Below are 27,964 nucleotides of genomic sequence, written 5' to 3'. Positions count from 1 at the left end.
CAGAACAAACAGATATACAAAAAGTCTAAAAAATAATTTTTTTGCTCCATAGTTTATATATATATTAGGGATGTCCATCGATGTGTCAAACTTATCAATGGTTTATGGTCAATGTAGAATAGTTTTGACATTGAAGAGATGGCACAGCATAATCAAATAGTTTTTTCAATTTTCCGAAAGTTCCAGGACACCCATGAAGCCCTAGTCCCAGATTTTGATTGGCCTATGGTCTAGTCAGTCAAATAAAAAAGGTTAAAACCATTGATGGTCATTAATGACATATAGTATGTTAGCATCAATGGCAATCACAATGATGGCCAACAGTAATAAATAGTTTCTAGAATGATAGTTCTCAAATAAAAAATCTATGTACAAACACAACCCTTACAATTTTGTTCTCTATATAGATCTATTATTCAACACATTATTCAGTCTCCAGGGAGACTGTCAAAAATTGCCTATGCTGACTATATTTCAAGTCATCATGGCGGGGTATTGGGAAAAGTTTTCAAAAAGCAATAATCACGCCTCAGATTAACCTCATTGGCTATGATACTGCCACTGCGCAAAGCTAACTGGTCTCTAGTAAAGCAAGGATCACCTTACACAAAATGCTGGCTAAGGCTGTGGAGACATATCGTCATTAGTTCCTGAGGAGCAGAGGATTCTGGGAGTGGATTTGCATTTTCTTTCATGGCAATTACCACCTCAGGCCATTAATGAAGTGATTGAGACAAAGAAGCCCAGCAGGAGCATTTTATCCGAATTCAGAGATAGACACACAATGGCACTGAACTAAACTTGGCCACTGAGAGGGAGGAGCTGGGAGGACACGTGTACAACTTTTTTTTTATAGTTTGAACAAATAAAAACTTTTGTGCATTTCTAGAAGCCATCAAAACGAATACATTTAAAAAAATATACAGTATATTGAATTCATGCATGAAAGATTAATTCATCTACAATGCAAGTAGAAGAGCAGGAGACCACATCCCAAAAATAGAAAAAAAGTGGCCATAGGGGACCACCCTTGTTGCCCGTTTCCAGATGTACCGATTTTAGGAATGACCCATATTAGTGTTTGTAAAACCAGGAGAATATCTGGTCCCCATTGCAGTCCCAAAAAATATTAAATAAAAAGTGTTGTCAAACAAAAATCAATGTCATTAAATGAAATCTATAGATTGAAGAATAAACTTTTGCAGATCCCTCAACATTCCCATGTCCATACATCTAAAAAAAATTCTTTCCTCCTTTAAATATCTTTAAACAGGAGTATCCCCATAAACAGCAGAATTCATACAATAAAGCTGTGTGAAATCAGACAAAAAATACTGATTTTGTTTTTTAGCACAATGGAGCGGAATTCCTATATCTGTGAAAAAAATATATTTGCTATTTTTTACCTGTTCTTTTTTCTTCAGGCATTCCAATTAATATCTAATTGTTTACAGCAACAATTAGCAAACACATGGGATCTGGAATAAGTTCCTGGATCTATGTATTGTTACAATTTCCGCCACAAAACAACAACGATTATTGGGGATGTTTCTCATGCCTCTGGCCAGTCCAGGTGAAACATAATCCCTGATAATGCCAACTACTGGCATCAATTGAAATACCCCCGTGAATCGATTAGAAGTGATAATTTACCTACAATACTTACATAATGATAATAATAATAAAACAGTAGTAAATTTAACAAAGCACTAAGAAACTAATCATAATCTAGGCAAAAACACAAGAATTAACTATGATTTATACTTTAACAATGAGAAAATGATCCTTATAATGAAGGTAAAAACCTTCTGTCTCCAGGTAGTAATTATAATTGGAATTCCACTTAGCATACCTTTAATAAATGGTGACCTTACTTTATTTCAGCACCACCATCGTCCATCACCTGTTTAACATTTGGTCATAGCCATAAGAAGTAGGAATGGCAAATCCGTGGTCCGGCATCACTCTTCTACATCAATACGGGATTGCCCTGTTTGTATTTTATACAGAAAGTAATCAGGAAAATATCAATCTTTCCAAACATTTATATCATTTTGACGCATGCACAGTTAATAAAAGGAAAAATAAAATTGGCCACATGGCACAGGATGCTGGGTAACTAGTGTTTTCACTACTTCTTCCACTATGATTTCTGGATTTTACCAATACATTGTGTCTCCAAAATCAATACCCCCCCCCCATCATTGTATACTGCACATAAAAATACACTTTACATTTAATACATAACTCAGTTTATTTCTAGGTCACTAAGCTAAACAGTAGTAAAAACTCCATCCAAATAACTCCAGCAGTGTTTGCGTGATGCCAGAACAAACATATATAGAAAAAGTCTAAAAAATATTTTTTTTGCTCCATAGTTTATATATATATTAGGGATGTCCATCGATGTGTCAAACTTATCAATGGTTTATGGTAAATGTAGAATAGTTTTGACATTGAAGAGATGGCACAGCATAATCAAATAGTTTTTTTTAATTTTCCGAAAGTTCCAGGACACCCATGAAGCCCTGCTCCCAGATTTTGATTGGCCTATGGTCTAGTCAGTCAAATAAAAATGGTTAAAACCATTGATGGTCATCAATGACATATAGTATGTTAGCATCAATGGCAATCACAATGATGGCCAACAGTAATAAATAGTTTCTAGAATGATAGTTCTCAAATAAAAAATCTATGTACAAACACAACCCTTACAGTTTTGTTCTCTATATAGATCTATTATTCAACACGATATTCAGTCTCCAGGGAGACTGTCAAAAATTGCCTATGCTGACTATATTTCAAGTCATCATGGCGGGGTATTGGGAAAAGTTTTCAAAAAGCAATAATCACGCCTCAGATTAACCTCATTGGCTATGATACTGCCACTGCACAAAGCTAACTGGACTCTAGTAAAGCAAGGATCACCTTACACAAAATGCTGGCTAAGGCTGTGGAGACATATCGTCATTAGTTCCTGAGGAGCAGAGGATTCTAGGAGTGGATTTGCATTTTCTTTTATGGCAATTACCACCTCAGGCCATTAATGAAGTGATTGAGACAAAGAAGCCCAGCAGGAACATTTTATCCGAATTCAGAGATAGACACACAATGGCACTGAACTAAACTTGGCCACTGAGAGGGAGGAGCTGGGAGGACACGTGTACAACTTTTTTTTTATAGTTTGAACAAATAAAAACTTTTGTGCATTTCTAGAAGCCATCAAAACGAATACATTAAAAAATATACAGTATATTGAATTCATGCATGAAAGATTAATTAATCTACAATGCAAGTAGAAGAGCAGGAGACCACATCCCAAAAATAGAAAAAAGTGGCCATAGGGGACCACCCTTGTTGCCCGTTTCCAGATGTACCGATTTTTGGAATGACCCAACCAGGAGAATATCTGGTCCCCATTGCAGTCCCAAAAAACATTAAATAAAAAGTGTTGTCAAACAAAAATCAATGTCATTAAATGAAATCTATAGATTGAAGAATAAACTTTTGCAGATCCCTCAACATTCCCATGTCCATACATCTAAAAAAAATTATTTCCTCCTTTAAATATCTTTAAACAGGAATATCCCCATAAACAGCAGAATTCATACAATAAAGCTGTGTGAAATCAGACAAAAAAATACTGATTTTGTTTTTTAGCACAATGGAGCGGAATTCCTATATCTGTGAAAAAAATATATTTGCTATTTTTTACCTGTTCTTTTTTCTTCAGGCATTCCAATTAATATCTAATTGTTTACAGCAACAATTAGCAAACACATGGGATCTGGAATAAGTTCCTGGATCTATGTATTGTTACAATTTCCGCCACAAAACAACAACGATTATTGGGGATGTTTCTCATGCCTCTGGCCAGTCCAGGTGAAACATAATCCCTGATAATGCCAACTACTGGCATCAATTGAAATACCCCCGTGAATCGATTAGAAGTGATAATTTACCTACAATACTTACATAATGATAATAATAATAAAACAGTAGTAAATTTAACAAAGCACTATGAAACTAATCATAATCTAGGCAAAAACACAAGAATTAACTATGATTTATACTTTAACAATGAGAAAATGATCCTTATAATGAAGGTAAAAACCTTCTGTCTCCAGGTAGTAATTATAATTGGAATTCCACTTAGCATACCTTTAATAAATGGTGACCTTACTTTATTTCAGCACCACCATCGTCCATCACCTGTTTAACATTTGGTCATAGCCATAAAAAGTAGGAATGGCAAATCCATGGTCCAGCATTACTCTTCTACATCAATACGGGATTGCCCTGTTTGTATTTTATACAGAAAGTAATCAGGAAAATATCAATTTTTCCAAACATTTATATCATTTTGACGCATGCACAGTTAATAAAAGGAAAAATAAAATTGGCCACATGGCACAGGATGCTGGGTAACTAGTGTTTTCACTACTTCTTCCACTATGATTTCTGGATTTTACCAATACATTGTGTCTCCAAAATCAATACCCCCCCCCCCATCATTGTATACTGCACATAAAAATACACTTTACATTTAATACATAACTTAGTTTATTTCTAGGTCACAAAGCTAAACAGTAGTAAAAACTCCATCCAAATAACTCCAGCAGTGTTTGCGTGATGCCAGAACAAACAGATATACAAAAAGTCTAAAAAATAATTTTTTTGCTCCATAGTTTATATATATTAGGGATGTCCATCGATGTGTCAAACTTATCAATGGTTTATGGTCAATGCAGAATAGTTTTGACATTGAAGAGATGGCACAGCATAATCAAATAGTTTTTTCAATTTTCCGAAAGTTCCAGGACACCCATGAAGCCCTGCTCCCAGATTTTGATTGGCCTATGGTCTAGTCAGTCAAATAAAAATGGTTAAAACCGTTGATGGTCATCAATGACATATAGTATGTTAGCATCAATGGCAATCACAATGATGGCCAACAGTAATAAATAGTTTCTAGAATGATAGTTCTCAAATAAAAAATCTATGTACAAACACAACCCTTACAGTTTTGTTCTCTATGTAGATCTATTATTCAACACATTTTTCAGTCTCCAGGGAGACTGTCAAAAATTGCCTATGCTGACTATATTTCAAGTCATCATGGCGGGGTATTGGGAAAAGTTTTCAAAAAGCAATAATCACGCCTCAGATTAACCTCATTGGCTATGATACTGCCACTGCGCAAAGCTAACTGGACTCTAGTTTAGCAAGGATCACCTTACACAAAATGCTGGCTAAGGCTGTGGAGACATATCGTCATTAGTTCCTGAGGAGCAGAGGATTCTGGGAGTGGATTTGCATTTTCTTTCATGGCAATTACCACCTCAGGCCATTAATAAAGTGATTGAGACAAAGAAGCCCAGCAGGAGCATTTTATCCGAATTCAGAGATAGACACACAATGGCACTGAACTAAACTTGGCCACTGAGAGGGAGGAGCTGGGAGGACACGTGTACAACTTTTTTTTATAGCTTGAACAAATAAAAACTTTTGTGCATTTCTAGAAGCCATCAAAACGAATACATTTAAAAAAATATACAGTATATTGAATTCATGCATGAAAGATTAATTCATCTACAATGCAAGTAGAAGAGCAGGAGACCACATCCCAAAAATAGAAAAAAAGTGGCCATAGGGGACCACCCTTGTTGCCCGTTTCCAGATGTACCGATTTTTGGAATGACCCAACCAGGAGAATATCTGGTCCCCATTGCAGTCCCAAAAAACATTAAATAAAAAGTGTTGTCAAACAAAAATCAATGTCATTAAATGAAATCTATAGATTGAAGAATAAACTTTTGCAGATCCCTCAACATTCCCATGTCCATACATCTAAAAAAAATTATTTCCTCCTTTAAATATCTTTAAACAGGAGTATCCCCATAAACAGCAGAATTCATACAATAAAGCTGTGTGAAATCAGACAAAAAAATACTGATTTTGTTTTTTAGCACAATGGAGCGGAATTCCTATATCTGTGAAAAAAAATATATTTGCTATTTTTTACCTGTTCTTTTTTCTTCAGGCATTCCAATTAATATCTAATTGTTTACAGCAACAATTAGCAAACACATGGGATCTAGAATAAGTTCCTGGATCTATGTATTGTTACAATTTCCGCCACAAAACAACAACGATTATTGGGGATGTTTCTCATGCCTCTGGCCAGTCCAGGTGAAACATAATCCCTGATAATGCCAACTACTGGCATCAATTGAAATACCCCCGTGAATCGATTAGAAGTGATAATTTACCTACAATACTTACATAATGATAATAATAATAAAACAGTAGTAAATTTAACAAAGCACTATGAAACTAATCATAATCTAGGCAAAAACACAAGAATTAACTATGATTTATACTTTAACAATGAGAAAATGATCCTTATAATGAAGGTAAAAACCTTCTGTCTCCATGTAGTAATTATAATTGGAATTCCACTTAGCATACCTTTAATAAATGGTGACCTTACTTTATTTCAGCACCACTATCGTCCATCACCTGTTTAACATTTGGTCATAGCCATAAGAAGTAGGAATGGCAAATCCGTGGTCCAGCATCACTTTTCTACATCAATACGGGATTGCCCTGTTTGTATTTTATACAGAAAGTAATCAGGAAAATATCAATCTTTCCAAACATTTATATCATTTTGACGCATGCACAGTTAATAAAAGGAAAAATAAAATTGGCCACATGGCACAGGATGCTGGGTAACTAGTGTTTTCACTACTTCTTCCACTATGATTTCTGGATTTTACCAATACATTGTGTCTCCAAAATCAATACCCCCCCCCCATCATTGTATACTGCACATAAAAATACACTTTACATTTAATACATAACTCAGTTTATTTCTAGGTCACTAAGCTAAACAGTAGTAAAAACTCCATCCAAATAACTCCAGCAGTGATTGCGTGATGCCAGAACAAACAGATATACAAAAAGTCTAAAAAATATTTTTTTTGCTCCATAGTTTATATATATTAGGGATGTCCATCCATGTGTCAAACTTATCAATGGTTTATGGTCAATGTAGAATAGTTTTGACATTGAAGAGATGGCACAGCATAATCAAATAGTTTTTTCAATTTTCCGAAAGTTCCAGGACACCCATGAAGCCCTGCTCCCAGATTTTGATTGGCCTATGGTCTAGTCAGTCAAATAAAAATGGTTAAAACCGTTGATGGTCATCAATGACATATAGTATGTTAGCATCAATGGCAATCACAATGATGGCCAACAGTAATAAATAGTTTCTAGAATGATAGTTCTCAAATAAAAAATCTATGTACAAACACAACCCTTACAGTTTTGTTCTCTATGTAGATCTATTATTCAACACATTTTTCAGTCTCCAGGGAGACTGTAAAAAATTGCCTATGCTGACTATATTTCAAGTCATCATGGCGGGGTATTGGGAAAAGTTTTCAAAAAGCAATAATCACGCCTCAGATTAACCTCATTGGCTATGATACTGCCACTGCGCAAAGCTAACTGGACTCTAGTAAAGCAAGGATCACCTTACACAAAATGCTGGCTAAGGCTGTGGAGACATATCGTCATGAGTTCCTGAGGAGCAGAGGATTCTGGGAGTGGATTTGCATTTTCTTTCATGGCAATTACCACCTCAGGCCATTAATAAAGTGATTGAGACAAAGAAGCCCAGCAGGAGCATTTTATCCGAATTCAGAGATAGACACACAATGGCACTGAACTAAACTTGGCCACTGAGAAGGAGGAGCAGGGAGGACACGTGTACAACTTTTTTTTATAGTTTGAACAAATAAAAACTTTTGTGCATTTCTAGAAGCCATCAAAACAAATACATTTAAAAAAATATACAGTATATTGAATTCATGCATGAAAGATTAATTCATCTACAATGCAAGTAGAAGAGCAGGAGACCACATCCCAAAAATAGAAAAAAAGTGGCCATAGGGGACCACCCTTGTTGCCCGTTTCCAGATGTACCGATTTTTGGAATGACCCAACCAGGAGAATATCTGGTCCCCATTGCAGTCCCAAAAAACATTAAATAAAAAGTGTTGTCAAACAAAAATCAATGTCATTAAATGAAATCTATAGATTGAAGAATAAACTTTTGCAGATCCCTCAACATTCCCATGTCCATACATCTAAAAAAAATTATTTCCTCCTTTAAATATCTTTAAACAGGAATATCCCCATAAACAGCAGAATTCATACAATAAAGCTGTGTGAAATCAGACAAAGAAATACTGATTTTGTTTTTTAGCACAATGGAGCGGAATTTCTATATCTGTGAAAAAAATATATTTGCTATTTTTTACCTGTTCTTTTTTCTTTAGGCATTCCAATTAATATCTAATTGTTTACAGCAACAATTAGCAAACACATGGGATCTGGAATAAGTTCCTGGATCTATGTATTGTTACAATTTCCGCCACAAAACAACAACGATTATTGGGGATGTTTCTCATGCCTCTGGCCAGTCCAGGTGAAACATAATCCCTGATAATGCCAACTACTGGCATCAATTGAAATACCCCCGTGAATCGATTAGAAGTGATAATTTACCTACAATACTTACATAATGATAATAATAATAAAACAGTAGTAAATTTAACAAAGCACTATGAAACTAATCATAATCTAGGCAAAAACACAAGAATTAACTATGATTTATACTTTAACAATGAGAAAATGATCCTTATAATGAAGGTAAAAACCTTCTGTCTCCAGGTAGTAATTATAATTGGAATTCCACTTAGCATACCTTTAATAAATGGTGACCTTACTTTATTTCAGCACCACCATCGTCCATCACCTGTTTAACATTTGGTCATAGCCATAAGAAGTAGGAATGGCAAATCCATGGTCCAGCATTACTCTTCTACATCAATACGGGATTGCCCTGTTTGTATTTTATACAGAAAGTAATCAGGAAAATATCAATTTTTCCAAACATTTATATCATTTTGACGCATGCACAGTTAATAAAAGGAAAAATAAAATTGGCCACATGGCACAGGATGCTGGGTAACTAGTGTTTTCACTACTTCTTCCACTATGATTTCTGGATTTTACCAATACATTGTGTCTCCAAAATCAATACCCCCCCCCCCATCATTGTATACTGCACATAAAAATACACTTTACATTTAATACATAACTTAGTTTATTTCTAGGTCACAAAGCTAAACAGTAGTAAAAACTCCATCCAAATAACTCCAGCAGTGTTTGCGTGATGCCAGAACAAACAGATATACAAAAAGTCTAAAAAATAATTTTTTTGCTCCATAGTTTATATATATTAGGGATGTCCATCGATGTGTCAAACTTATCAATGGTTTATGGTCAATGCAGAATAGTTTTGACATTGAAGAGATGGCACAGCATAATCAAATAGTTTTTTCAATTTTCCGAAAGTTCCAGGACACCCATGAAGCCCTGCTCCCAGATTTTGATTGGCCTATGGTCTAGTCAGTCAAATAAAAATGGTTAAAACCGTTGATGGTCATCAATGACATATAGTATGTTAGCATCAATGGCAATCACAATGATGGCCAACAGTAATAAATAGTTTCTAGAATGATAGTTCTCAAATAAAAAATCTATGTACAAACACAACCCTTACAGTTTTGTTCTCTATGTAGATCTATTATTCAACACATTTTTCAGTCTCCAGGGAGACTGTCAAAAATTGCCTATGCTGACTATATTTCAAGTCATCATGGCGGGGTATTGGGAAAAGTTTTCAAAAAGCAATAATCACGCCTCAGATTAACCTCATTGGCTATGATACTGCCACTGCGCAAAGCTAACTGGACTCTAGTTTAGCAAGGATCACCTTACACAAAATGCTGGCTAAGGCTGTGGAGACATATCGTCATTAGTTCCTGAGGAGCAGAGGATTCTGGGAGTGGATTTGCATTTTCTTTCATGGCAATTACCACCTCAGGCCATTAATAAAGTGATTGAGACAAAGAAGCCCAGCAGGAGCATTTTATCCGAATTCAGAGATAGACACACAATGGCACTGAACTAAACTTGGCCACTGAGAGGGAGGAGCTGGGAGGACACGTGTACAACTTTTTTTTATAGCTTGAACAAATAAAAACTTTTGTGCATTTCTAGAAGCCATCAAAACGAATACATTTAAAAAAATATACAGTATATTGAATTCATGCATGAAAGATTAATTCATCTACAATGCAAGTAGAAGAGCAGGAGACCACATCCCAAAAATAGAAAAAAAGTGGCCATAGGGGACCACCCTTGTTGCCCGTTTCCAGATGTACCGATTTTTGGAATGACCCAACCAGGAGAATATCTGGTCCCCATTGCAGTCCCAAAAAACATTAAATAAAAAGTGTTGTCAAACAAAAATCAATGTCATTAAATGAAATCTATAGATTGAAGAATAAACTTTTGCAGATCCCTCAACATTCCCATGTCCATACATCTAAAAAAAATTATTTCCTCCTTTAAATATCTTTAAACAGGAGTATCCCCATAAACAGCAGAATTCATACAATAAAGCTGTGTGAAATCAGACAAAAAAATACTGATTTTGTTTTTTAGCACAATGGAGCGGAATTCCTATATCTGTGAAAAAAAATATATTTGCTATTTTTTACCTGTTCTTTTTTCTTCAGGCATTCCAATTAATATCTAATTGTTTACAGCAACAATTAGCAAACACATGGGATCTAGAATAAGTTCCTGGATCTATGTATTGTTACAATTTCCGCCACAAAACAACAACGATTATTGGGGATGTTTCTCATGCCTCTGGCCAGTCCAGGTGAAACATAATCCCTGATAATGCCAACTACTGGCATCAATTGAAATACCCCCGTGAATCGATTAGAAGTGATAATTTACCTACAATACTTACATAATGATAATAATAATAAAACAGTAGTAAATTTAACAAAGCACTATGAAACTAATCATAATCTAGGCAAAAACACAAGAATTAACTATGATTTATACTTTAACAATGAGAAAATGATCCTTATAATGAAGGTAAAAACCTTCTGTCTCCATGTAGTAATTATAATTGGAATTCCACTTAGCATACCTTTAATAAATGGTGACCTTACTTTATTTCAGCACCACTATCGTCCATCACCTGTTTAACATTTGGTCATAGCCATAAGAAGTAGGAATGGCAAATCCGTGGTCCAGCATCACTTTTCTACATCAATACGGGATTGCCCTGTTTGTATTTTATACAGAAAGTAATCAGGAAAATATCAATCTTTCCAAACATTTATATCATTTTGACGCATGCACAGTTAATAAAAGGAAAAATAAAATTGGCCACATGGCACAGGATGCTGGGTAACTAGTGTTTTCACTACTTCTTCCACTATGATTTCTGGATTTTACCAATACATTGTGTCTCCAAAATCAATACCCCCCCCCCCATCATTGTATACTGCACATAAAAATACACTTTACATTTAATACATAACTCAGTTTATTTCTAGGTCACTAAGCTAAACAGTAGTAAAAACTCCATCCAAATAACTCCAGCAGTGATTGCGTGATGCCAGAACAAACAGATATACAAAAAGTCTAAAAAATATTTTTTTTGCTCCATAGTTTATATATATTAGGGATGTCCATCCATGTGTCAAACTTATCAATGGTTTATGGTCAATGTAGAATAGTTTTGACATTGAAGAGATGGCACAGCATAATCAAATAGTTTTTTCAATTTTCCGAAAGTTCCAGGACACCCATGAAGCCCTGCTCCCAGATTTTGATTGGCCTATGGTCTAGTCAGTCAAATAAAAATGGTTAAAACCGTTGATGGTCATCAATGACATATAGTATGTTAGCATCAATGGCAATCACAATGATGGCCAACAGTAATAAATAGTTTCTAGAATGATAGTTCTCAAATAAAAAATCTATGTACAAACACAACCCTTACAGTTTTGTTCTCTATGTAGATCTATTATTCAACACATTTTTCAGTCTCCAGGGAGACTGTAAAAAATTGCCTATGCTGACTATATTTCAAGTCATCATGGCGGGGTATTGGGAAAAGTTTTCAAAAAGCAATAATCACGCCTCAGATTAACCTCATTGGCTATGATACTGCCACTGCGCAAAGCTAACTGGACTCTAGTAAAGCAAGGATCACCTTACACAAAATGCTGGCTAAGGCTGTGGAGACATATCGTCATGAGTTCCTGAGGAGCAGAGGATTCTGGGAGTGGATTTGCATTTTCTTTCATGGCAATTACCACCTCAGGCCATTAATAAAGTGATTGAGACAAAGAAGCCCAGCAGGAGCATTTTATCCGAATTCAGAGATAGACACACAATGGCACTGAACTAAACTTGGCCACTGAGAAGGAGGAGCAGGGAGGACACGTGTACAACTTTTTTTTATAGTTTGAACAAATAAAAACTTTTGTGCATTTCTAGAAGCCATCAAAACAAATACATTTAAAAAAATATACAGTATATTGAATTCATGCATGAAAGATTAATTCATCTACAATGCAAGTAGAAGAGCAGGAGACCACATCCCAAAAATAGAAAAAAAGTGGCCATAGGGGACCACCCTTGTTGCCCGTTTCCAGATGTACCGATTTTTGGAATGACCCAACCAGGAGAATATCTGGTCCCCATTGCAGTCCCAAAAAACATTAAATAAAAAGTGTTGTCAAACAAAAATCAATGTCATTAAATGAAATCTATAGATTGAAGAATAAACTTTTGCAGATCCCTCAACATTCCCATGTCCATACATCTAAAAAAAATTATTTCCTCCTTTAAATATCTTTAAACAGGAATATCCCCATAAACAGCAGAATTCATACAATAAAGCTGTGTGAAATCAGACAAAGAAATACTGATTTTGTTTTTTAGCACAATGGAGCGGAATTCCTATATCTGTGAAAAAAATATATTTGCTATTTTTTACCTGTTCTTTTTTCTTTAGGCATTCCAATTAATATCTAATTGTTTACAGCAACAATTAGCAAACACATGGGATCTGGAATAAGTTCCTGGATCTATGTATTGTTACAATTTCCGCAACAAAACAACAACGATTATTGGGGATGTTTCTCATGCCTCTGGCCAGTCCAGGTGAAACATAATCCCTGATAATGCCAACTACTGGCATCAATTGAAATACCCCTGTGAATCGATTAGAAGTGATAATTTACCTACAATACTTACATAATGATAATAATAATAAAACAGTAGTAAATTTAACAAAGCACTATGAAACTAATCATAATCTAGGCAAAAACACAAGAATTAACTATGATTTATACTTTAACAATGAGAAAATGATCCTTATAATGAAGGTAAAAACCTTCTGTCTCCAGGTAGTAATTATAATTGGAATTCCACTTAGCATACCTTTAATAAATGGTGACCTTACTTTATTTCAGCACCACTATCGTCCATCACCTGTTTAACATTTGGTCATAGCCATAAGAAGTAGGAATGGCAAATCCGTGGTCCAGCATCACTTTTCTACATCAATACGGGATTGCCCTGTTTGTATTTTATACAGAAAGTAATCAGGAAAATATCAATCTTTCCAAACATTTATATCATTTTGACGCATGCACAGTTAATAAAAGGAAAAATAAAATTGGCCACATGGCACAGGATGCTGGGTAACTAGTGTTTTCACTACTTCTTCCACTATGATTTCTGGATTTTACCAATACATTGTGTCTCCAAAATCAATACCCCCCCCATCATTGTATACTGCACATCAAAATACACTTTACATTTAATACATAACTCAGTTTATTTCTAGGTCACTAAGCTAAACAGTAGTAAAAACTCCATCCAAATAACTCCAGCAGTGATTGCGTGATGCCAGAACAAACAGATATACAAAAAGTCTAAAAAATTTTTTTTTTGCTCCATAGTTTATATATATTAGGGATGTCCATCCATGTGTCAAACTTATCAATGGTTTATGGTCAATGTAGAATAGTTTTGACATTGAAGAGATGGCACAGCATAATCAAATAGTTTTTTCAATTTTCCGAAAGTTCCAGGACACCCATGAAGCCCTGCTCCCAGATTTTGATTGGCCTATGGTCTAGTCAGTCAAATAAAAATGGTTAAAACCATTGATGGTCATCAATGACATATAGTATATTAGCATCAATGGCAATCACAATGATGGCCAACAGTAATAAATAGTTTCTAGAATGATAGTTCTCAAATAAAAAATCTATGTACAAACACAACCCTTACAGTTTTGTTCTCTATATAGATCTATTATTCAACACATTATTCAGTCTCCAGGGAGACTATCAAAAATTGCCTATGCTGACTATATTTCAAGTCATTATGGCGGGGTATTGGGAAAAGTTTTCAAAAAGCAATAATCACGCCTCAGATTAACCTCATTGGCTATGATACTGCCACTGCGCAAAGCTAACTGGACTCTAGTAAAGCAAGGATCACCTTACACAAAATGCTGGCTAAGGCTGTGGAGACATATCGTCATTAGTTCCTGAGGAGCAGAGGATTGTGGGAGTGGATTTGCATTTTCTTTTATGGCAATTACCACCTCAGGCCATTAATGAAGTGATTGAGACAAAGAAGCCCAGCAGGAACATTTTATCCGAATTCAGAGATAGACACACAATGGCACTGAACTAAACTTGGCCACTGAGAGGGAGGAGCTGGGAGGACACGTGTACAACTTTTTTTTTATAGTTTGAACAAATAAAAACTTTTGTGCATTTCTAGAAGCCATCAAAACGAATACATTAAAAAATATACAGTATATTGAATTCATGCATGAAAGATTAATTAATCTACAATGCAAGTAGAAGAGCAGGAGACCACATCCCAAAAATAGAAAAAAAGTGGCCATAGGGGACCACCCTTGTTGCCCGTTTCCAGATGTACCGATCTTAGGAATGACCCATATTAGTGTTTGTAAAACCAGGAGAATATCTGGTCCCCATTGCAGTCCCAAAAACATTAAATAAAAAGTGTTGTCAAACAAAAATCAATGTCATTAAATGAAATCTATAGATTGAAGAATAAACTTTTGCAGATCCCTCAACATTCCCATGTCCATACATCTAAAAAAAATTCTTTCCTCCTTTAAATATCTTTAAACAGGAGTATCCCCATAAACAGCAGAATTCATACAATAAAGCTGTGTGAAATCAGACAAAAAAATACTGATTTTGTTTTTTAGCACAATGGAGCGGAATTCCTATATCTGTGAAAAAAATATATTTGCTATTTTTTACCTGTTCTTTTTTCTTCAGGCATTCCAATTAATATCTAATTGTTTACAGCAACAATTAGCAAACACATGGGATCTGGAATAAGTTCCTGGATCTATGTATTGTTACAATTTCCGCCACAAAACAACAACGATTATTGGGGATGTTTCTCATGCCTCTGGCCAGTCCAGGTGAAACATAATCCCTGATAATGCCAACTACTGGCATCAATTGAAATACCCCCGTGAATCGATTAGAAGTGATAATTTACCTACAATACTTACATAATGATAATAATAATAAAACAGTAGTAAATTTAACAAAGCACTATGAAACTAATCATAATCTAGGCAAAAACATAAGAATTAACTATGATTTATACTTTAACAATGAGAAAATGATCCTTATAATGAAGGTAAAAACCTTCTGTCTCCAGGTAGTAATTATAATTGGAATTCCACTTAGCATACCTTTAATAAATGGTGACCTTACTTTATTTCAGCACCACCATCGTCCATCACCTGTTTAACATTTGGTCATAGCCATAAGAAGTAGGAATGGCAAATCCATGGTCCAGCATTACTCTTCTACATCAATACGGGATTGCCCTGTTTGTATTTTATACAGAAAGTAATCAGGAAAATATCAATTTTTCCAAACATTTATATCATTTTGACGCATGCACAGTTAATAAAAGGAAAAATAAAATTGGCCACATGGCACAGGATGCTGGGTAACTAGTGTTTTCACTACTTCTTCCACTATGATTTCTGGATTTTACCAATACATTGTGTCTCCAAAATCAATACCCCCCCCCCCATCATTGTATACTGCACATAAAAATACACTTTACATTTAATACATAACTTAGTTTATTTCTAGGTCACAAAGCTAAACAGTAGTAAAAACTCCATCCAAATAACTCCAGCAGTGTTTGCGTGATGCCAGAACAAACAGATATACAAAAAGTCTAAAAAATAAATTTTTTGCTCCATAGTTTATATATATTAGGGATGTCCATCGATGTGTCAAACTTATCAATGGTTTATGGTCAATGTAGAATAGTTTTGACATTGAAGAGATGGCACAGCATAATCAAATAGTTTTTTCAATTTTCCGAAAGTTCCAGGACACCCATGAAGCCCTGCTCCCAGATTTTTATTGGCCTATGGTCTAGTCAGTCAAATAAAAATGGTTAAAACCGTTGATGGTCATCAATGACATATAGTATGTTAGCATCAATGGCAATCACAATGATGGCCAACAGTAATAAATATTTTTTAGAATGATAGTTCTCAAATAAAAAATCTATGTACAAACACAACCCTTACAGTTTTGTTCTCTATATAGATCTATTATTCAACACATTATTCAGTCTCCAGGGAGACTGTCAAAAATTGCCTATGCTGACTATATTTCAAGTCATCATGGCGGGGTATTGGGAAAAGTTTTCAAAAAGCAATAATCACGCCTTCAGATTAACCTCATTGGCTATGATACTGCCACTGCGCAAAGCTAACTGGACTCTAGTAAAGCAAGGATCACCTTACACAAAATGCTGGCTAAGGCTGTGGAGACATATCATCATTAGTTCCTGAGGAGCAGAGGATTCTGGGAGTGGATTTGCATTTTCTTTCATGGCAATTACCACCTCAGGCCATTAATGAAGTGATTGAGACAAAGAAGCCCAGCAGGAACATTTTATCCGAATTCAGAGATAGACACACAATGGCACTGAACTAAACTTGGCCACTGAGAGGGAGGAGCTGGGAGGACACGTGTACAACTTTTTTTTTATAGTTTGAACAAATAAAAACTTTTGTGCATTTCTAGAAGCCATCAAAACGAATACATTAAAAAATATACAGTATATTGAATTCATGTATGAAAGATTAATTAATCTACAATGCAAGTAGAAGAGCAGGAGACCACATCCCAAAAATAGAAAAAAAGTGGCCATAGGGGACCACCCTTGTTGCCCGTTTCCAGATGTACCGATCTTAGGAATGACCCATATTAGTGTTTGTAAAACCAGGAGAATATCTGGTCCCCATTGCAGTACCAAAAACATTAAATAAAAAGTGTTGTCAAACAAAAATCAATGTCATTAAATGAAATCTATAGATTGAAGAATAAACTTTTGCAGATCCCTCAACATTCCCATGTCCATACATCTAAAAAAAATTCTTTCCTCCTTTAAATATCTTTAAACAGGAGTATCCCCATAAACAGCAGAATTCATACAATAAAGCTGTGTGAAATCAGACAAAAAAATACTGATTTTGTTTTTTAGCACAATGGAGCGGAATTCCTATATCTGTGAAAAAAATATATTTGCTATTTTTTACCTGTTCTTTTTTCTTCAGGCATTCCAATTAATATCTAATTGTTTACAGCAACAATTAGCAAACACATGGGATCTGGAATAAGTTCCTGGATCTATGTATTGTTACAATTTCCGCCACAAAACAATAACGATTATTGGGGATGTTTCTCATGCCTCTGGCCAGTCCAGGTGAAACATAATCCCTGATAATGCCAACTACTGGCATCAATTGAAATACCCCCATGAATCGATTAGAAGTGATAATTTACCTACAATACTTACATAATGATAATAATAATAAAAAAACAGTAGTAAATTTAACAAAGCACTATGAAACTAATCATAATCTAGGCAAAAACACAAGAATTAACTATGATTTATACTTTAACAATGAGAAAATGATCCTTATAATGAAGGTAAAAACCTTCTGTCTCCAGGTAGTAATTATAATTGGAATTCCACTTAGCATACCTTTAATAAATGGTGACCTTACTTTATTTCAGCACCACTATCGTCCATCACCTGTTTAACATTTGGTCATAGCCATAAGAAGTAGGAATGGCAAATCCGTGGTCCAGCATCACTCTTCTACATCAATACGGGATTGCCCTGTTTGTATTTTATACAGAAAGTAATCAGGAAAATATCAATCTTTCCAAACATTTATATCATTTTGACGCATGCACAGTTAATAAAAGGAAAAATAAAATTGGCCACATGGCACAGGATGCTGGGTAACTAGTGTTTTCACTACTTCTTCCACTATGATTTCTGGATTTTACCAATACATTGTGTCTCCAAAATCAATACCCCCCCCCCCATCATTGTATACTGCACATAAAAATACACTTTACATTTAATACATAACTCAGTTTATTTCTAGGTCACTAAGCTAAACAGTAGTAAAAACTCCATCCAAATAACTCCAGCAGTGTTTGCGTGATGCCAGAACAAACAGATATACAAAAAGTCTAAAAAATATTTTTTTTGCTCCATAGTTTATATATATTAGGGATGTCCATCCATGTGTCAAACTTATCAATGGTTTATGGTCAATGTAGAATAGTTTTGACATTGAAGAGATGGCACAGCATAATCAAATAGTTTTTTCAATTTTCCGAAAGTTCCAGGACACCCATGAAGCCCTGCTCCCAGATTTTGATTGGCCTATGGTCTAGTCAGTCAAATAAAAATGGTTAAAACCATTGATGGTCATCAATGACATATAGTATATTAGCATCAATGGCAATCACAATGATGGCCAACAGTAATAAATAGTTTCTAGAATGATAGTTCTCAAATAAAAAATCTATGTACAAACACAACCCTTACAGTTTTGTTCTCTATGTAGATCTATTATTCAACACATTATTCAGTCTCCAGGGAGACTGTCAAAAATTGCCTATGCTGACTATATTTCAAGTCATCATGGCGGGGTATTGGGAAAAGTTTTCAAAAAGCAATAATCACGCCTCAGATTAACCTCATTGGCTATGATACTGCCACTGCGCAAAGCTAATTGGACTCTAGTAAAGCAAGGATCACCTTACACAAAATGCTGGCTAAGGCTGTGGAGACATATCGTCATTAGTTCCTGAGGAGCAGAGGATTCTGGGAGTGGATTTGCATTTTCTTTCATGGCAATTACCACCTCAGGCCATTAATAAAGTGATTGAGACAAAGAAGCCCAGCAGGAGCATTTTATCCGAATTCAGAGATAGACACACAATGGCACTGAACTAAACTTGGCCACTGAGAGGGAGGAGCTGGGAGGACACGTGTACAACTTTTTTTTATAGTTTGAACAAATAAAAACTTTTGTGCATTTCTAGAAGCCATCAAAACGAATACATTTAAAAAAATATACAGTATATTGAATTCATGCATGAAAGATTAATTCATCTACAATGCAAGTAGAAGAGCAGGAGACCACATCCCAAAAATAGAAAAAAAGTGGCCATAGGGGACCACCCTTGTTGCCCGTTTCCAGATGTACCGATTTTTGGAATGACCCATATTAGTGTTTGTAAAACCAGGAGAATATCTGGTCCCCATTGCAGTCCCAAAAAACATTAAATAAAAAGTGTTGTCAAACAAAAATCAATGTCATTAAATGAAATCTATAGATTGAAGAATAAACTTTTGCAGATCCCTCAACATTCCTATGTCCATACATCTAAAAAAAATTATTTCCTCCTTTAAATATCTTTAAACAGGAGTATCCCCATAAACAGCAGAATTCATACAATAAAGCTGTGTGAAATCAGACAAAAAAATACTGATTTTGTTTTTTAGCACAATGGAGCGGAATTCCTATATCTGTGAAAAAAATATATTTGCTATTTTTTACCTGTTCTTTTTTCTTCAGGCATTCCAATTAATATCTAATTGTTTACAGCAACAATTAGCAAACACATGGGATCTGGAATAAGTTCCTGGATCTATGTATTGTTACAATTTCCGCCACAAAACAACAACGATTATTGGGGATGTTTCTCATGCCTCTGGCCAGTCCAGGTGAAACATAATCCCTGATAATGCCAACTACTGGCATCAATTGAAATACCCCCGTGAATCGATTAGAAGTGATAATTTACCTACAAAACTTACATAATGATAATAATAATAATAATAAAACAGTAGTAAATTTAACAAAGCACTATGAAACTAATCATAATCTAGGCAAAAACACAATAATTAACTATGATTTATACTTTAACAATGAGAAAATGATCCTTATAATGAAGGTAAAAACCTTCTGTCTCCAGGTAGTAATTATAATTGGAATTCCACTTAGCATACCTTTAATAAATGGTGACCTTACTTTATTTCAGCACCACTATCGTCCATCACCTGTTTAACATTTGGTCATAGCCATAAGAAGTAGGAATGGCAAATCCGTGGTCCAGCATCACTCTTCTACATCAATACGGGATTGCCCTGTTTGTATTTTATACAGAAAGTAATCAGGAAAATATCAATCTTTCCAAACATTTATATCATTTTGACGCATGCACAGTTAATAAAAGGAAAAATAAAATTGGCCACATGGCACAGGATGCTGGGTAACTAGTGTTTTCACTACTTCTTCCACTATGATTTCTGGATTTTACCAATACATTGTGTCTCCAAAATCAATACCCCCCCCCCATCATTGTATACTGCACATAAAAATACACTTTACATTTAATACATAACTCAGTTTATTTCTAGGTCACTAAGCTAAACAGTAGTAAAAACTCCATCCAAATAACTCCAGCAGTGTTTGCGTGATGCCAGAACAAACAGATATACAAAAAGTCTAAAAAATATTTTTTTTGCTCCATAGTTTATATATATTAGGGATGTCCATCCATGTGTCAAACTTATCAATGGTTTATGGTCAATGTAGAATAGTTTTGACATTGAAGAGATGGCACAGCATAATCAAATAGTTTTTTCAATTTTCCGAAAGTTCCAGGACACCCATGAAGCCCTGCTCCCAGATTTTGATTGGCCTATGGTCTAGTCAGTCAAATAAAAATGGTTAAAACCATTGATGGTCATCAATGACATATAGTATATTAGCATCAATGGCAATCACAATGATGGCCAACAGTAATAAATAGTTTCTAGAATGATAGTTCTCAAATAAAAAATCTATGTACAAACACAACCCTTACAGTTTTGTTCTCTATGTAGATCTATTATTCAACACATTATTCAGTCTCCAGGGAGACTGTCAAAAATTGCCTATGCTGACTATATTTCAAGTCATCATGGCGGGGTATTGGGAAAAGTTTTCAAAAAGCAATAATCACGCCTCAGATTAACCTCATTGGCTATGATACTGCCACTGCGCAAAGCTAACTGGACTCTAGTAAAGCAAGGATCACCTTACACAAAATGCTGGCTAAGGCTGTGGAGACATATCGTCATTAGTTCCTGAGGAGCAGAGGATTCTGGGAGTGGATTTGCATTTTCTTTTATGGCAATTACCACCTCAGGCCATTAATGAAGTGATTGAGACAAAGAAGCCCAGCAGGAACATTTTATCCGAATTCAGAGATAGACACACAATGGCACTGAACTAAACTTGGCCACTGAGAGGGAGGAGCTGGGAGGACACGTGTACAACTTTTTTTTATAGTTTGAACAAATAAAAACTTTTGTGCATTTCTAGAAGCCATCAAAACGAATACATTAAAAAATATACAGTATATTGAATTCATGCATGAAAGATTAATTCATCTACAATGCAAGTAGAAGAGCAGGAGACCACATCCCAAAAATAGAAAAAAAGTGGCCATAGGGGACCACCCTTGTTGCCCGTTTCCAGATGTACCGATCTTAGGAATGACCCATATTAGTGTTTGTAAAACCAGGAGAATATCTGGTCCCCATTGCAGTCCCAAAAACATTAAATAAAAAGTGTTGTCAAACAAAAATCAATGTCATTAAATGAAATCTATAGATTGAAGAATAAACTTTTGCAGATCCCTCAACATTCCCATGTCCATACATCTAAAAAAAATTCTTTCCTCCTTTAAATATCTTTAAACAGGAGTATCCCCATAAACAGCAGAATTCATACAATAAAGCTGTGTGAAATCAGACAAAAAAATACTGATTTTGTTTTTTAGCACAATGGAGCGGAATTCCTATATCTGTGAAAAAAATATATTTGCTATTTTTTACCTGTTCTTTTTTCTTCAGGCATTCCAATTAATATCTAATTGTTTACAGCAACAATTAGCAAACACATGGGATCTGGAATAAGTTCCTGGATCTATGTATTGTTACAATTTCCGCCACAAAACAACAACGATTATTGGGGATGTTTCTCATGCCTCTGGCCAGTCCAGGTGAAACATAATCCCTGATAATGCCAACTACTGGCATCAATTGAAATACCCCCGTGAATCGATTAGAAGTGATAATTTACCTACAATACTTACATAATGATAATAATAATAAAACAGTAGTAAATTTAACAAAGCACTATGAAACTAATCATAATCTAGGCAAAAACACAAGAATTAACTATGATTTATACTTTAACAATGAGAAAATGATCCTTATAATGAAGGTAAAAACCTTCTGTCTCCAGGTAGTAATTATAATTGGAATTCCACTTAGCATACCTTTAATAAATGGTGACCTTACTTTATTTCAGCACCACCATCGTCCATCACCTGTTTAACATTTGGTCATAGCCATAAGAAGTAGGAATGGCAAATCCGTGGTCCAGCATCACTTTTCTACATCAATACGGGATTGCCCTGTTTGTATTTTATACAGAAAGTAATCAGGAAAATATCAATCTTTCCAAACATTTATATCATTTTGACGCATGCACAGTTAATAAAAGGAAAAATAAAATTGGCCACATGGCACAGGATGCTGGGTAACTAGTGTTTTCACTACTTCTTCCACTATGATTTCTGGATTTTACCAATACATTGTGTCTCCAAAATCAATACCCCCCCCCATCATTGTATACTGCACATAAAAATACACTTTACATTTAATACATAACTCAGTTTATTTCTAGGTCACTAAGCTAAACAGTAGTAAAAACTCCATCCAAATAACTCCAGCAGTGTTTGCGTGATGCCAGAACAAACAGATATACAAAAAGTCTAAAAAATATTTTTTTTGCTCCATAGTTTATATATATTAGGGATGTCCATCCATGTGTCAAACTTATCAATGGTTTATGGTCAATGTAGAATAGTTTTGACATTGAAGAGATGGCACAGCATAATCAAATAGTTTTTTCAATTTTCCGAAAGTTCCAGGACACCCATGAAGCCCTGCTCCCAGATTTTGATTGGCCTATGGTCTAGTCAGTCAAATAAAAATGGTTAAAACCATTGATGGTCATCAATGACATATAGTATATTAGCATCAATGGCAATCACAATGATGGCCAACAGTAATAAATAGTTTCTAGAATGATAGTTCTCAAATAAAAAATCTATGTACAAATACAACCCTTACAGTTTTGTTCTCTATGTAGATCTATTATTCAACACATTATTCAGTCTCCAGAGAGACTGTCAAAAATTGCCTATGCTGACTATATTTCAAGTCATCATGGCGGGGTATTGGGAAAAGTTTTCAAAAAGCAATAATCACGCCTCAGATTAACCTCATTGGCTATGATACTGCCACTGCGCAAAGCTAACTGGACTCTAGTAAAGCAAGGATCACCTTACACAAAATGCTGGCTAAGGCTGTGGAGACATATCGTCATTAGTTCCTGAGGAGCAGAGGATTCTGGGAGTGGATTTGCATTTTCTTTTATGGCAATTACCACCTCAGGCCATTAATGAAGTGATTGAGACAAAGAAGCCCAGCAGGAACATTTTATCCGAATTCAGAGATAGACACACAATGGCACTGAACTAAACTTGGCCACTGAGAGGGAGGAGCTGGGAGGACACGTGTACAACTTTTTTTTTATAGTTTGAACAAATAAAAACTTTTGTGCATTTCTAGAAGCCATCAAAACGAATACATTAAAAAATATACAGTATATTGAATTCATGCATGAAAGATTAATTCATCTACAATGCAAGTAGAAGAGCAGGAGACCACATCCCAAAAATAGAAAAAAAGTGGCCATAGGGGACCACCCTTGTTGCCCGTTTCCAGATGTACCGATCTTAGGAATGACCCATATTAGTGTTTGTAAAACCAGGAGAATATCTGGTCCCCATTGCAGTCCCAAAAACATTAAATAAAAAGTGTTGTCAAACAAAAATCAATGTCATTAAATGAAATCTATAGATTGAAGAATAAACTTTTGCAGATCCCTCAACATTCCCATGTCCATACATCTAAAAAAAATTCTTTCCTCCTTTAAATATCTTTAAACAGGAGTATCCCCATAAACAGCAGAATTCAAACAATAAAGCTGTGTGAAATCAGACAAAAAAATACTGATTTTGTTTTTTAGCACAATGGAGCGGAATTCCTATATCTGTGAAAAAAATATATTTGCTATTTTTTACCTGTTCTTTTTTCTTCAGGCATTCCAATTAATATCTAATTGTTTACAGCAACAATTAGCAAACACATGGGATCTGGAATAAGTTCCTGGATCTATGTATTGTTACAATTTCCGCCACAAAACAACAACGATTATTGGGGATGTTTCTCATGCCTCTGGCCAGTCCAGGTGAAACATAATCCCTGATAATGCCAACTACTGGCATCAATTGAAATACCCCCGTGAATCGATTAGAAGTGATAATTTACCTACAATACTTACATAATGATAATAATAATAAAACAGTAGTAAATTTAACAAAGCACTATGAAACTAATCATAATCTAGGCAAAAACATAAGAATTAACTATGATTTATACTTTAACAATGAGAAAATGATCCTTATAATGAAGGTAAAAACCTTCTGTCTCCAGGTAGTAATTATAATTGGAATTCCACTTAGCATACCTTTAATAAATGGTGACCTTACTTTATTTCAGCACCACCATCGTCCATCACCTGTTTAACATTTGGTCATAGCCATAAGAAGTAGGAATGGCAAATCCATGGTCCAGCATTACTCTTCTACATCAATACGGGATTGCCCTGTTTGTATTTTATACAGAAAGTAATCAGGAAAATATCAATTTTTCCAAACATTTATATCATTTTGACGCATGCACAGTTAATAAAAGGAAAAATAAAATTGGCCACATGGCACAGGATGCTGGGTAACTAGTGTTTTCACTACTTCTTCCACTATGATTTCTGGATTTTACCAATACATTGTGTCTCCAAAATCAATACCCCCCCCCCCATCATTGTATACTGCACATAAAAATACACTTTACATTTAATACATAACTTAGTTTATTTCTAGGTCACAAAGCTAAACAGTAGTAAAAACTCCATCCAAATAACTCCAGCAGTGTTTGCGTGATGCCAGAACAAACAGATATACAAAAAGTCAAAAAAATAATTTTTTTGCTCCATAGTTTATATATATTAGGGATGTCCATCGATGTGTCAAACTTATCAATGGTGTATGGTCAATGGAGAATAGTTTTGACATTGAAGAGATGGCACAGCATAATCAAATAGTTTTTTCAATTTTCCGAAAGTTCCAGGACACCCATGAAGCCCTGCTCCCAGATTTTGATTGGCCTATGGTCTAGTCAGTCAAATAAAAATGGTTAAAACCGTTGATGGTCATCAATGACATATAGTATGTTAGCATCAATGGCAATCACAATGATGGCCAACAGTAATAAATAGTTTCTAGAATGATAGTTCTCAAATAAAAAAATCTATGTACAAACACAACCCTTACAGTTTTGTTCTCTATATAGATCTATTATTCAACACATTATTCAGTCTCCAGGGAGACTGTCAAAAATTGCCTATGCTGACTATATTTCAAGTCATCATGGCGGGGTATTGGGAAAAGTTTTCAAAAAGCAATAATCACGCCTCAGATTAACCTCATTGGCTATGATACTGCCACTGCGCAAAGCTAACTGGACTCTAGTAAAGCAAGGATCACCTTACACAAAATGCTGGCTAAGGCTGTGGAGACATATCGTCATTAGTTCCTGAGGAGCAGAGGATTCTGGGAGTGGATTTGCATTTTCTTTCATGGCAATTACCACCTCAGGCCATTAATAAAGTGATTGAGACAAAGAAGCCCAGCAGGAGCATTTTATCCGAATTCAGAGATAGACACACAATGGCACTGAACTAAACTTGGCCACTGAGAGGGAGGAGCTGGGAGGACACGTGTACAACTTTTTTTTATAGTTTGAACAAATAAAAACTTTTGTGCATTTCTAGAAGCCATCAAAACGAATACATTTAAAAAAATATACAGTATATTGAATTCATGCATGAAAGATTAATTCATCTACAATGCAAGTAGAAGAGCAGGAGACCACATCCCAAAAATAGAAAAAAAGTGGCCATAGGGGACCACCCTTGTTGCCCGTTTCCAGATGTACCGATCTTAGGAATGACCCATATTAGTGTTTGTAAAACCAGGAGAATATCTGGTCCCCATTGCAGTCCCAAAAACATTAAATAAAAAGTGTTGTCAAACAAAAATCAATGTCATTAAATGAAATCTATAGATTGAAGAATAAACTTTTGCAGATCCCTCAACATTCCCATGTCCATACATCTAAAAAAAATTCTTTCCTCCTTTAAATATCTTTAAACAGGAGTATCCCCATAAACAGCAGAATTCAAACAATAAAGCTGTGTGAAATCAGACAAAAAAATACTGATTTTGTTTTTTAGCACAATGGAGCGGAATTCCTATATCTGTGAAAAAAATATATTTGCTATTTTTTACCTGTTCTTTTTTCTTCAGGCATTCCAATTAATATCTAATTGTTTACAGCAACAATTAGCAAACACATGGGATCTGGAATAAGTTCCTGGATCTATGTATTGTTACAATTTCCGCCACAAAACAACAACGATTATTGGGGATGTTTCTCATGCCTCTGGCCAGTCCAGGTGAAACATAATCCCTGATAATGCCAACTACTGGCATCAATTGAAATACCCCCGTGAATCGATTAGAAGTGATAATTTACCTACAATACTTACATAATGATAATAATAATAAAACAGTAGTAAATTTAACAAAGCACTATGAAACTAATCATAATCTAGGCAAAAACATAAGAATTAACTATGATTTATACTTTAACAATGAGAAAATGATCCTTATAATGAAGGTAAAAACCTTCTGTCTCCAGGTAGTAATTATAATTGGAATTCCACTTAGCATACCTTTAATAAATGGTGACCTTACTTTATTTCAGCACCACCATCGTCCATCACCTGTTTAACATTTGGTCATAGCCATAAGAAGTAGGAATGGCAAATCCATGGTCCAGCATTACTCTTCTACATCAATACGGGATTGCCCTGTTTGTATTTTATACAGAAAGTAATCAGGAAAATATCAATTTTTCCAAACATTTATATCATTTTGACGCATGCACAGTTAATAAAAGGAAAAATAAAATTGGCCACATGGCACAGGATGCTGGGTAACTAGTGTTTTCACTACTTCTTCCACTATGATTTCTGGATTTTACCAATACATTGTGTCTCCAAAATCAATACCCCCCCCCCATCATTGTATACTGCACATACAAATACACTTTACATTTAATACATAACTTAGTTTATTTCTAGGTCACAAAGCTAAACAGTAGTAAAAACTCCATCCAAATAACTCCAGCAGTGTTTGCGTGATGCCAGAACAAACAGATATACAAAAAGTCTAAAAAATAATTTTTTTGCTCCATAGTTTATATATATTAGGGATGTCCATCGATGTGTCAAACTTATCAATGGTGTATGGTCAATGGAGAATAGTTTTGACATTGAAGAGATGGCACAGCA

General features: G+C 35.0%; 12 non-coding genes across 12 annotated transcripts; all 12 read right to left on the bottom strand.

The window, feature by feature from the left end:
- Positions 1 to 432: 432 nt before the first annotated feature.
- On the bottom strand, positions 433 to 573 carry LOC146076545 (U4 spliceosomal RNA). Its single transcript, XR_014473945.1, has one exon. It is a non-coding gene; the product is annotated as a U4 spliceosomal RNA (small nuclear RNA).
- A 2,186-nt stretch (positions 574 to 2,759) lies between these two features.
- On the bottom strand, positions 2,760 to 2,900 carry LOC146076554 (U4 spliceosomal RNA). The gene has a single exon (XR_014473954.1). It is a non-coding gene; the product is annotated as a U4 spliceosomal RNA (small nuclear RNA).
- Positions 2,901 to 5,066: 2,166 nt separating this feature from the next.
- LOC146076544 (U4 spliceosomal RNA) lies at positions 5,067 to 5,207 on the bottom strand. Its single transcript, XR_014473944.1, has one exon. It is a non-coding gene; the product is annotated as a U4 spliceosomal RNA (small nuclear RNA).
- A 2,168-nt stretch (positions 5,208 to 7,375) lies between these two features.
- On the bottom strand, positions 7,376 to 7,516 carry LOC146076719 (U4 spliceosomal RNA). Its single transcript, XR_014474117.1, has one exon. It is a non-coding gene; the product is annotated as a U4 spliceosomal RNA (small nuclear RNA).
- Positions 7,517 to 9,684: 2,168 nt separating this feature from the next.
- Positions 9,685 to 9,825, bottom strand: LOC146076543 (U4 spliceosomal RNA). The gene has a single exon (XR_014473943.1). It is a non-coding gene; the product is annotated as a U4 spliceosomal RNA (small nuclear RNA).
- Positions 9,826 to 11,994: 2,169 nt separating this feature from the next.
- LOC146076718 (U4 spliceosomal RNA) lies at positions 11,995 to 12,135 on the bottom strand. Its single transcript, XR_014474116.1, has one exon. It is a non-coding gene; the product is annotated as a U4 spliceosomal RNA (small nuclear RNA).
- A 2,165-nt stretch (positions 12,136 to 14,300) lies between these two features.
- LOC146076706 (U4 spliceosomal RNA) lies at positions 14,301 to 14,441 on the bottom strand. The gene has a single exon (XR_014474105.1). It is a non-coding gene; the product is annotated as a U4 spliceosomal RNA (small nuclear RNA).
- Positions 14,442 to 16,623: 2,182 nt separating this feature from the next.
- Positions 16,624 to 16,765, bottom strand: LOC146076772 (U4 spliceosomal RNA). Its single transcript, XR_014474170.1, has one exon. It is a non-coding gene; the product is annotated as a U4 spliceosomal RNA (small nuclear RNA).
- Positions 16,766 to 18,950: 2,185 nt separating this feature from the next.
- On the bottom strand, positions 18,951 to 19,091 carry LOC146076541 (U4 spliceosomal RNA). The gene has a single exon (XR_014473941.1). It is a non-coding gene; the product is annotated as a U4 spliceosomal RNA (small nuclear RNA).
- A 2,189-nt stretch (positions 19,092 to 21,280) lies between these two features.
- Positions 21,281 to 21,421, bottom strand: LOC146076540 (U4 spliceosomal RNA). Its single transcript, XR_014473940.1, has one exon. It is a non-coding gene; the product is annotated as a U4 spliceosomal RNA (small nuclear RNA).
- A 2,179-nt stretch (positions 21,422 to 23,600) lies between these two features.
- LOC146076518 (U4 spliceosomal RNA) lies at positions 23,601 to 23,741 on the bottom strand. Its single transcript, XR_014473918.1, has one exon. It is a non-coding gene; the product is annotated as a U4 spliceosomal RNA (small nuclear RNA).
- A 2,183-nt stretch (positions 23,742 to 25,924) lies between these two features.
- LOC146076539 (U4 spliceosomal RNA) lies at positions 25,925 to 26,065 on the bottom strand. The gene has a single exon (XR_014473939.1). It is a non-coding gene; the product is annotated as a U4 spliceosomal RNA (small nuclear RNA).
- Between the last annotated feature and the right edge of the window lie 1,899 nt (positions 26,066 to 27,964).

This window comes from Crinia signifera, chromosome 4 (assembly GCF_055691185.1).
Source record: "Crinia signifera chromosome 4, ASM5569118v1, whole genome shotgun sequence".
Classification (NCBI taxonomy): Eukaryota; Metazoa; Chordata; class Amphibia; order Anura; family Myobatrachidae; genus Crinia; species Crinia signifera.
This window is presented reverse-complemented; position numbering and strand designations above follow the sequence as displayed.